Here is a 12,360-nt window from a genome sequence, read left to right on the forward strand (position 1 = left end):
ATCATTTCAGAATCATGGTCGTAAAATACAATGTAAAACTATGCATATACAATCACTTTACTTGCCAACAATGTTCGTTTTTCAACTTGTGTTAAACAGACAGACTTTAAAAAAAATAATCTCGAGGCGGCTTCGACAGTCCTTTATCGCTCACAATAGTACAACTGCTTGTACAGCAACGCCCACATCCTTCCTATGGACTAAAGGTACATGAACAAAAATAATTTTGAAAACAGACCGCTGAATTTTTCCTTTTAATAAATCTCAGGCATACGGAAATATGTTTTGTCAACACATGGCTTTACTGTTTATAAACGGTTCCGTCTAGTTTAGCATACCATGCACTATGTAGGCAGGCCCTATTTACTTACATGCTGACAGAAGTAAGTAAGTCTCAACTGCTGTTAGGGACAATAGGTGTATTCATAAATCTGTTTGCCGTCGTATCATTCTTGCCGTATTAGCATTTTCCGAAGACATGTTTTCACAGAGAAACGCACTATTTCATTTCCAGTAAAGTGATTCGCAGGCCTTCTTAGCGGCGAAAGGCACAACCACGTAAAACAAAACAATCCTGCATTTTTTGGTAAAACATGAGTTTTTCTTGCCGTATTACCCTCCAAGAATTTGCCGAATTTCAGGGTTGGAACGGACCTTTGCAAAAACTGCTTAGAGTTTCAGAAAAACACTGCCTTGTGTTTATAGCCCACTATCTTGGCTTGAGCCTCGTAAAAGAATTATTCGAATCGGTGAAAAAATTAAATACTTACGGTGTTTTCAAGTTTTGAATCGACAGATTTGTTTATCAATTTTCTTGCCGTAATACCCGAAAATGACGTCAAAAACCACGTGGTATGTACACACTGATTGTAAATGTTCACTAACATGAGTTACTTTATTACTACATTACTGATGCATCCAATCTAATTCTTATTTGTATTTTAATGAAGTAGTAAAGTATAGGTGTTTATTTGTTTATTTTTTTTTCAGACCAGAAAACATGGAGTGACAACTGTGTGTGTTTGAATGGAAGTTGGGACGTAGACGAGAAGAACGAAATCTACATATGTCGTTGTCCGGCTGAAAACAGCTCCCAAGGTAAGAGAACTTGATACAGACCAGTGGTGCGTGAATACCGAGGCATGGTAAGCATAGGTGTGTACAGAAAGCATCTATACACTTTGGATATAGCTTTCGCAAAAGTGGTGGTTCCAACGCCGCGACGGTGGAGGACTCGCCGCAGAAAACGATGGAAAATATGGTTGGGTGAACGATTTTCCGCCGTAATAGGTACGTTTTCTAATGAGTTTCACGTCTGGCTGGAAACAATAAGCGAGACAAGATAAATATGTACTCTTCCAGCCACAGACACTTGTTCAGTGCAATTGTTTGCCATTAGTATAAATACTTCTGTACAGTTTGATAAAGGACTGTAGTTTTTTGTAGGATTTCAGTTAAAAATGTTAGAATTTTGTAAAGAACGACCCCTGACGTTATCAAACAACAATTTCATCGTAACTGGTGAATTTTCACTGCAGTCATTTAAAACAAAACGACCTGAAATTATTCCAACGCAGAGGGCGTAAGATATAATTGCAACGTATTACAATTTATACGATATCATTAAGGTCCGTTTTGTAATTTTAACTACACTTTTCTCAGGATTTGACTAGGGTACGACCATTACATCACTTTTACACCAGATAGCCGTTACAGTAACTCAACGTTTATAAATAGTGCTGTGTGATCGATCCACAATCAACACATCTTTACTGCGCTAATGAATCAAATATGAAAAGGTTATACTGTGAATTTATTTCATAACATGCAGTAAAATTATTGGTTAGTCGTAACTATTGTCAATAGATTTGACTATTGACCAGAATGACATTCTACTACTGCCTGTTCTGTTGAAAAACCGTATCAGATACAATCATAGAATATTCTATCTTCAGCCTTATCGTGATTTGATTTATTACATATTTACTGAAGTGACAATTATAATGTATTTTATATTTCGACTATAGAAATTTGAGTAATAATCCATATTTACAGTACAAAAGGGTATTTTAACAATATTTCGAAAGAACAATGAAAGAAGTGTTACCATGTCAAAAATAAATCTAAGTTCAGAGTCTCCAATGTTTGATTGTAAGGAGGCGAATGAAGTTTTAGTCTTTTACTTGTCGTATCATGCATGGTTTTCTGTTTGCCTTTTATTAGACGTTAGTAAACTATTTCCTTCGTTTACTTTTCGATGTTGGAAGAACAAAATCTTTTTCTCGTCATATACATCTGAATAGAAGAGTATAAATGTGTTGTAAAAGTAGAGATTAATCTGCCAAATTATAAAACAACATAAACTCGTATATCGCAGCAGCTCAATACGGCATTTGTAATTGCATGCTATTGATATATGCCTAGAATTATTCATTGTTATGTATAAGTCAAGATTGTATGGCATATGATGTATAAATCGACATTAATCAAACATTAGATATTATTCGTTGATGTTTTGTTTATACTTTAGAGAAAATTAATGTTAAAGTAATCTTTCTTGCGTTCAAATAAACTTACAAAATGCAGAACATTGCTGATACATGCGGTACGATAAAATACGGTGCTAGATCTTGGCACTACATAAAATAACATAATTTATAGGTTACTTTGGGTAAATTCATGCAGCAATTAGAAAACGGAAGAGCAAATCAATAGTATATCATGACTAAAAATTGATTTTTTATTTAATTGCTGTGTGTAGTCAAAATGATATAATGGTCGTACTCCCAGTCAAAATCCCGGGAAAAGTCAAAAGTAGACAAGGAATCGGATAAACGATAATGTATTGCAATTGGGTTGGAATATTTTTGATGTTTGCAATGACATTTCATCGATTAATAGGAACGTGTTGTTGTTTGTTGGTGTCATACTTACGCTATTATGCAAATGTAATCAGGGTTGTTTAAAATTTACATACCATTTTTATCGAAATTATACAAAAACGAAAGTCCCTCATCAAACTGTACAGAAGTGTGTAAATAATAGCAAGGAATTGCACTGAAAAGATGTTTACGACTGCAAGAGTACATATGTGAGCTCATATCTCACTCGATGTTTCCAGCTAAACGTAAGAAATAACGTAAAACTCGTCAGAAAACCTATAGATTGAAGCAAAAACACATCCACTTAGTGTTAATTTTGATGCATTTTCACTATATCTCAGTTATTACAAAATGAATAAGATTCAAACTTAAAATAGATGTTCCGCCTTATCATCCACATCAAGTGACACAAAGTGCATAACTCTGACACCAATTTTTCCTGAATTATGCCCCCTTTTACTTAGAATATAAGGCTAATTTTGATGCATTTTCAGTTATTACGAAATGCATTTGTTTCAAATTTGAAGTAGTTGTTCCACATCATCACCCACTTCATATGACACAAGGTGCATAACTCTTGTACCAAGATTTCCTGAATTATGCTCCCTTTTTGCTTAGCATTATACTTATATAGTGTTTTGATACACTTTATCTGTACCTCTCTTATTATTTTATAACTTTAACACAGACTCAAGCTATTGTGCAATATTCATCCATCATTGGAATAATTAAACACTTCAGTGACAGTTCTTGACCGATCTAAATATTTTCGTAAACAGGTGTAACATCATAAAATACAGGTAAAGTTCAACTTTGGCTACAAACCATCAATTTTATATGTAGTTATGTCCCCTTACCAACTTAAAATTTGTCAAACTTATGGTTGCCGGACAATAGGCTTGACAGATTTGATTAAAATTTGGTACACAGGTGTAACATAAAATACAGGTCAAGTTCGATTTTAATTTGACCTTCTTGTGGCCATGTCTTTCTTATGGTTGCAATTTATCTGTGACAAGACCGTTTTGTGGGGGTTTTCGTCACTCCTGTGACAGTTCTAGTTATATAAAGACATCATTCGTATTTCATGGAAAACGTTATATCAAGCGTAAGAAATTTCGAATGTTTATTCACTGAAGATATAGGCAAATTACCATGAGACGGTTATGTACTTACCACTACAGCACCATTCAAACGCAATTACAAACAATGCAGCATTCTACACGTACATTTATTGAATTTATTTGTTCCATATTTTATATTCGAAATAACAAAATTCCAAAATAATTGCTTCGTGATTAAATAATATAAACAAACAGGTTTATTCCGAAAGTAACATATATCATGTCAAACAAGGATTAATTCAAGTTTCAAGTTTATTGGCTTAATCAGCAAACAATTTCCCTTTGGTCATTACAAACACAAAATACTATGACAAAGACACGTTTACATACACAAATGGTAATGAATACTCTATTTCTATACATATTAATATAATATACTGTTAAGAAACAGTTAAATTTTCCAGGGAATTTTTAGCTCATCTTAATAAAACTTGGTCAGACTGTTACCCTCAATGTATGTTATCTTGGATGAGTTTGATATTGGGTCATCTGGGATTAAAAACTAGGTCACCAGGTAAAAAAAGGAAACGCTTGTTAACACTCTAGAGGCCACATTTATGACCATATCTTAATGAAACTTGGTCAGAATATTAATCTTGATGATTTCTAGGTCAAGTTTAAATCTGGAGTTAAAAACTAGGCTACCGGTCAAATCAAAGGTAAAGTTTGTTAACATTCTAGAGGCCACATTCAAGACCATATCTTAATGAAACTTTAAATTTAGGTCATGTGCAATCAAAAACCAGGTCATCATGTCAAATCAAAGGAAAAGCTAGTTATCACTCCAGAGGCCACATTTATGACCATATCGTTCTGATATTGGTCAGAAATGTTGATCTTGATGATTTTTAGGTCAAGTTTAAATTTTGGTCAGGTGGAATCAATAACAAGATCACCAGGTCAAATCAAAGGAAAAGCTTGTTCACACTTCAGAGACCACCTTTATGACTGTATTTTTATGAAACTTGGTCAGAATGTTAACGTTGATGATCTTTAGATCAAGATCGAATTTTTGGTCATGTGGAATGTGGCCTACTGACCTATGTTAAAATTTGGAACACATGTACATTTTTGCACACCGATCTTAAAACTGACTTCAGTGACCAGTGATCCACTGGCCTACATTCTTGTTTTTTAACATACAGCCTTCAATTTTGGATGACATGTACAGTTTTGCAGACTGATGTTAAAACTGAATTTCAGTGATCATGAATGTGACCTACTGACTTACTTCTTGTGTTTTAAGATGCAGTCTTGAAATTTGAATGACATGTACAGTTTTGCACACCGATCTTAAAACAGACTTTGAGTGACTATAAATGTGACTGACCTACTTTCGTAATATTTTAGCATCAGTTTGCCATTTGAAACATATAGTTCATATTACTCAAGTGAGCGATCCAGGGTCACCATGACCCTCTTGTTTTCTTGTTAACATACATTCTGTAATATATCTAGATATTTTAATTTGCAACTTTTACTTTTTGTCGACATAAGCAAGTAAAATTTCTGTATAAAAGACCAAGATATGTCTTTATGTCTATTAATAGAAATGAAATATTTCATTTTATAAAAATGTATTGATTCAGTGGGAAATATCTTTTTTTTTCAATTTCTTGTAAATAGAGAAATATATTATGTATAATCATCATCATGGGGATACTACTTAGGTCTTTTACACGGATCAAACACAATCAATAGTATTGCTCACAGACCGAGGTACCGTGTCTGTAGTATGTAAACTACATACCAGATTAATCCAGTTATTCTACCGTGCATTTTAATGGCATTTTAGAGTTTAGAGTTGACCTTAAAGAAGTATTAACTGGTTTACATTAAATATATTTCAGACATCAAAGATCCTTTACCAAACCCGTGTTTGAATGGAGGTACATATAGTTATCCCAAAGAACCGGTATGTCTGTGTCCGCCTGGATATAATGGAACTACCTGTCAAGGTAAGAGAACAGAAATGTTGCATTGGTTAAGCCTTTATACCCGTTCTATTCTGTGTTTGAATCATTGATAGTGATTCATTTACATATGCATAATCCAAGGAAACCACAAAACAATATACGCCGTCTGGTAACAGTACTGGTAAAACATAGCGGTATCTAATAGCGGAGACATACATCGCAATAATAACCTTTGAATGGAGGTACATATAGTTGTCCCAAAGAACCGGTATGTCTGTGTCCGCCTGGATATAATGGAAGCCGATGCAATGCTTGAATACAAAGCCGCGGAGTGCTTTTTTTCCTTAAATAGTCTTGTTAAAATTCAAAATACATATTGACATTTGATGTAAGTATGTAGGTAGCTTATAAAGTTGAAACAACGACAATGCTCAAAACAAAATACATGTAGTCACTATGTATATACAGATGTATGAAGGTGTTAACGCAAGCACATGAACAATGTAAAACATTGAAACAGCAATGATAAACAATCTTAGTACAGGAACAAAGTTTGAAAGTGGAAAAAAAACCAAAACCACCACTCAGTCTAATTTTAGACCATTTCAACCTTTATCCTGCTAAGTTTTTAAAATGGAGGTTTATCATTCCATTTTGGCAGTACCGTTTGTTTATCAAAGGGGTGTTCCCTGAAAATTTACTGACTGAATAGCGAACAGTGAAGACCACGATCAGCCTGAACGAATGCACAGGTTGATCTTGTCTGCAATGGTCACAAAAGCATAATCACTTGTCGCAAGGAGGCATAAATGTTAATAATTTCATCACTCGGAGTAAAGATAACCAGGTAGGCACAAAATGTATGGTGAGTTTTAATACTGGAAAAGTTGTTGCTTCTTTCAATACTTTGATGTAGCAATTATGATGCATTGTATTGAGTTTCATATTAAGAGTGATTTTTGCACAAAAAATATACATATATGATGTATTTTCCGTGAAAACTTGAATCATATCAAACTGGCACGTGATTCTCAATTGCACACAATATACTAGTATTTGTTACTGGTCTAGTTGTTTTTAATATTAACTGGAACCGAGAACGTTCCCATTTTACAAATAAATTGATATGTCGATATAAATAAACGTTAGTTTTTGTCAGCACAAGCAGATTTCGTAGCAAAATTGGCGCAGGTAAATGGGTGTTTTTAAACAATCCGTAAGGAGCCTTATAGGCTTATTGAGATAATGTTGTTGTTTTTTACAGATGCCGTGTCCGGGTGACGAAACTTTTATTTCTTTTTCTGGAGGAATCTTTTGTCGACAAACCTCTTGCGATGATATTATCTACGAATGACAGAAATGTTTTAATTGCAATGTATTGCACATTATATGAAATAAACTAAATAAGCAAAGCATATAAATCGTTGCTGAAATTCCTTTGTGACTAAGTGTGGTCAATGGCCTGCTGCGTTTGATAACTGAATACTCCTATTCATAGATTTAAGTTGGACCTTTCGCAAACATTGCGGGAATTTTGGCTTTCACGGAAGAAATATGGTCAGAATTTTGAGAAACACCTAAGCATTTATTGTAATGTCCGTTTCAGGTTTAGACACAAACAAATACTACTGGTTCCTACGTCGCATGCCATGAGCTGACTAAATCAAACCATTGCTGCTATCATTTTCCTTTCTTGCTAGTAATGGGTCGTTTATATATTAAATTCATTTAACATCCACAACATTAGTTTTGAGGTCCTTTCGTCGTCGGTGATACCCACTGTTGTCCTGTAACACTACTCTACATGTCATTACACGTGCCATGTGTGACGGTATCAAAGTTTCCGGGCAATTTGAAGATAATTGAATCAATGCTTATATATAAGATAATTCTCTCAACATTGTTGATCCGTAATTATAACAAGAGGCAATTTCCATGACGTCTGTTATTTTGGCACTATTCAGCCGTAAATGTTACTCATGAGCAATGATTTCTGTAACAAGCTGACAATGTCGAGCACACTGCGGTGGCCTAATGGATAAGGCATCTGCCCCGCAATCGTGGGGTCGAAGGTTCGGACCCTGTCAGAGGCGGGTTTTGTTACTGGAGAGCCCACAGCTAGTTAAATAATGGTCACTGCCTAGTGCCTGACATTAGATATTATCAAAAAAATAAGAAACTATTAAAAAATTGAAATCGGGAAGTACTGCTGTTCAATGCATGTTGGTGTCTCATAAGCCAACTTGGCTGGCCCTTTGAGTAGAAGAGACACTTTAATAAACAAACACTTTACTTTTACTTTACATACGAAACGGATATTAACGATTGGCATTACACGTCCACTACTTTTAGCTAAGCTGGATGTTGCACATTTCATTACCTCTTATAAAATACTGAATTAAAATTAATCTGCAAAGATGTTGCTTGATTGCGTCCTGCCTTCTAATTGCCTTCACATAGACTTGTTGTTCGCAATAATTTACGTTAAATATTTTCTCAGTGCTTACACAAGTACCAAACAGATTAGGACTGGTAAAGACCAATCAGGATTAAGCGCCTGTCAATCCGCTAATTTCGTCTCATCACATTTGAAAAGATTTTTATATTACTCTCTGTAAGGTATAGACTTTATGAAATGCGTCCATGTTGGTTATTTCGTAAAAAACAAAACTTCGAAAACTAATTTACACAAATAAAACTAATGTTTGGTGGGAACATATTAGACTTAAGAAAGTATCAGTAAAGTCCAAAGAAAAGGAGTAGAGAAATTAAACGTTCAGTTTTAAAAAGTGAAACAGTTAAACTCTGGGTAAAACAAGAGTTTCTTTTAGCTCATATTATAACGTGTCTTCCTGAATAGACATTAAGCCATAAAATCGGATATTTGGTTATTTCATCCGTAATAAAAAAACACATCTTACGTGAATGTTTTGTACTCGCTATGTAAGCGTTATCAGCTTCGTATTACTTTAACTTGCGAGTTGCGTTCAGCATAAATATCAATATGTCTTTAATCAGTAAAGACGTTTCAGTCTGTATTTAATCATAATACTTTCTTAGGCGGCGTCTCTTATTAAGAAATATACCGCCAAACAAAAAACAATCATGATGATCGGGCAAAAATGGTCTTATAGTCTTGTACAATGCACTTCCTTGCGTTGTTAGGAATTCTACTGTAGGTCAGTTCAGAAAATGATACCGAAACATAATTCAGTCTCACCGGTGATTACAGTTCACGGGCTAAATGTCTAAGATTCCAGTAAGTCCGTGATACTTACACTTTATAGTAATGCGGACAATTTCAATCATATTTGGATACCAGTTACTCGCAGAGTGGACTTTAAGATTCTAGTTCACACATACAAAGCCTTGCATGAACAATCACCGATCTATGTTAAAAACTTGCTAGAACTCTATCAGCCAGCAAGAAATTTGAGATCCAAGAACAACTCAAAACAACTACAGTGCAACCTCTGTATAGCAACACCCTTTGGGAGATACAAATATTGACTGTTATGTAGAGGTTGTTGTTCTGGAGAGGTAAATTTGATAGTATATTTCAGCTAAGGGAAATTTTGATGATGTTGTTATAGAGAGGTTTTTGCTTAAGAGAGGGCCACTCTGGAGAGGTTGTTCCAAAAAGAAAAACGGTGAGGTACGGTGATCGCAGTTTTTCATCAGCTGTACCGAAGTGATGGATTACTCTTCCAGCTACCATTAGAGACGCTAAAAGTTTGGATGCTTTCAAAAGATCATTAAAAACACGATTTTTCTTCAATGTCTATTGAAACAACTTTGCACTGGAAAACAAGCTGTTGTATTACTGTGCAATAGAAGTTATTTACTGCTGTTTATTGTTCTTTAAAATATCTAGTATAATTAATATGTAGAGTCAAACCTGATTCTAGCTAACTACCTTTTAATGTTGATATACCGGTATTTTTAAATATAATTTTTTGTGTTGTATTGTGTGTACATATCATTCTGGCGGTATGTAGTTTGTACAGCACTTTTGAACGTTTATTCATAGATGAAAAGAGCGCTATAAAAATCTGTTAAATAATAAAAATAATATTTTGTGACATACGTACCTCAAAGGAATTCAATAAAGGCAACGTTTATGTATGTGACTACGCTTAAGTTTTCCGTGTGATTTATAGAGAAATGACTGTGATGTTTGCGTTCTTTTCCAACACCATTTGATGAATATCACCAACTGGCAAATATACACAGCAGTAAATGTGGTAAAAGCCAACTTTTAGTTGATTCCGACGGCGCCGTTTGAGAAAAAGCATAGTCCTAACAATTCAGATGCCATGCAAATCTGACAAACAGTTAAAACGATGACCCCGAATGAACAAACGTACAGGTGTTAACGTATTTTGAAAAGTATTTCCTTCGCTGTGAAACAAATGAAAAGGTATGCATTTTTATCTATAAAATACAGACAAAAATTGTTAATTTAACCATCCATATGAAATAGATCCATGCTCATTTACACAAACGAACGGAATGACGACTTCAATAAATATATTCCCGCCAGTTTAAGACACAAACAGATTCAAGTTCAGATAGGTAGAAATACATTAGATTTTATAAGTTACGAACGCTTAGGGGTGAATTTTGTAACCTTAACTTAAGAGGACATTCACGAAGTGTCGGATATAACGAGACTTTCGAGGAAATATCTGCGTACCCTTTACAAACATCATAAGACTCAAAGCACGTTCCAGGTAGTGGCCCCTGCTTTCCGTGTGCTTCTAATGATGATTTAGTTGAATATTGGTAAACTGTGAGACATTTTTGTTTATAAATTGGAAAACGGAAAACTCTCTCTCAGCTATGGGTTCAAATATTTTTCAGCTATTTCATAATAATGTGTATATGCTCTGACAAAGCTTATATAGAATGTGAACTTGACGATGGCATTGATTTATTCATAAACTTTAATAAATCTTGGACAGTGAATTAAGTTTTTGGTAAATGCAGTGTTTGTTAAACTTTGAACAGTATGTCATATGTTGAAATACACAGTTAAGAATATTTCTAGAACAAAAAAAAAAAAATACATAGGTAGACTGCAATATCATAGACCCATATATATTTTCTGTCTGTATGTCTTCCTATAATTTTGAGCAGTGCTGTGGATGTCTGGTTACTGGCACCATAGTAATGAAGCTTGGGATTGACGAGCTTTCATCTTACCTTGAAATACTTCCAAGTATCAAGACCAAATAATGTATCAAGGGAATAGTGGTTTGTGTCCCATGTATCTCAAAATATTAGAGGATTTTATATAGCATGCGAAGTTGTGCATCTGTTGTTTTGTTTGACATTTCACTCAGTCAGACCAGAGTTATGGTCCTTTACGTAGTAAAAAATATAATGTATTTAAAAGTTTGTGATGCATATATCTTAACGATATTTCACCTTGAGTCATGAAGCCATGTACAGCGGCAGGAAATATGGGGTACAAGTGTCCTATGGGCACTCATACCTAGTTTTACATTTCAACTGATAATTATGCATTGGATCCAGATAATACCTTCTTTAAAATTGAATGATTTGAATCGTGATTAAAATATTTTTTGCCTAAAGCTACACTTGTAATTCTTGTCATTTTTTCTTAGGTACTAAACATATTCTGTTTAGAATTATAATAAACGCTGAATTCCAATATGCTATTTCAAAGTCCTTTTGTATATTTCAAGGATATTTGACATAATTTGTCACTTTTACATTCTTTAAAGGTAAAGGAAATGCTATAAATTTAAAACAAACTCTTATAGGTTAACTTTTGAGTGATGTCTACAAATCATGAAAATATGAGCCGTGCCATGGGAAAACCAACATAGTGGGTATGCGACCAGCATGGATCCAGACCAGCCTGCGCATCCGCGCAGTCTGGTCAGGATCCATGCTGTTCGCTAATAGTTTCTCCAATTCCAATAGGCTTTAAAAGCGAACAGCATGGAGCCTGACCAGACTGCGCGGATGCGCAGGCTGGTCTGGATCCATCCTGGTCGCATACCCACTATGTTGGTTTTCTCATGGCACGGCTCAAATGATTTCAAAGAAAAGGTGAATGCGAAATTGAAAACCAGTGAGTATCTCATATATTATTATAACTAGAAGAAGATCAGTCTTACATAGTCAAACGCGCCAACACGCCAGAACTATATGGAAATCAGTCACTATAATATTGACATATAGTAGTAAAGTAGCGGTTTGTATTTAACGAACTGTAGTATTCTTATACAAAAACACCTCCTTTTCTTTTTGTTTTTCTAAAGTAGAGATATAGTCCTTTATCGGAATATAAGTCTGTGAAAATCTGATATGCTAGAATATGCCAAAAAATCCATTATGAAGTTAGTGGATTTTATATGAAATAAAGAACAGCCGGATTTAGTGGTGTTCAACCTTTACATCGTGTTT

The 12,360-nt window shown here is 34.5% G+C and overlaps 1 long non-coding RNA gene across 1 annotated transcript; it reads left to right on the forward strand.

Annotated features, from left to right (window-relative positions):
- The first annotated feature begins 986 nt into the window (after positions 1–986).
- On the forward strand, positions 987–7,367 carry LOC123555945 (uncharacterized). The gene is made up of 3 exons (XR_008371923.1): positions 987–1,098; positions 5,857–5,964; positions 7,187–7,367. It is a non-coding gene; the product is annotated as an uncharacterized LOC123555945 (long non-coding RNA).
- Positions 7,368–12,360: the final 4,993 nt, after the last annotated feature.

The sequence above is a fragment of the Mercenaria mercenaria genome, chromosome 7, assembly GCF_021730395.1.
Source record: "Mercenaria mercenaria strain notata chromosome 7, MADL_Memer_1, whole genome shotgun sequence".
NCBI lineage: Eukaryota > Metazoa > Mollusca > Bivalvia > Venerida > Veneridae > Mercenaria > Mercenaria mercenaria.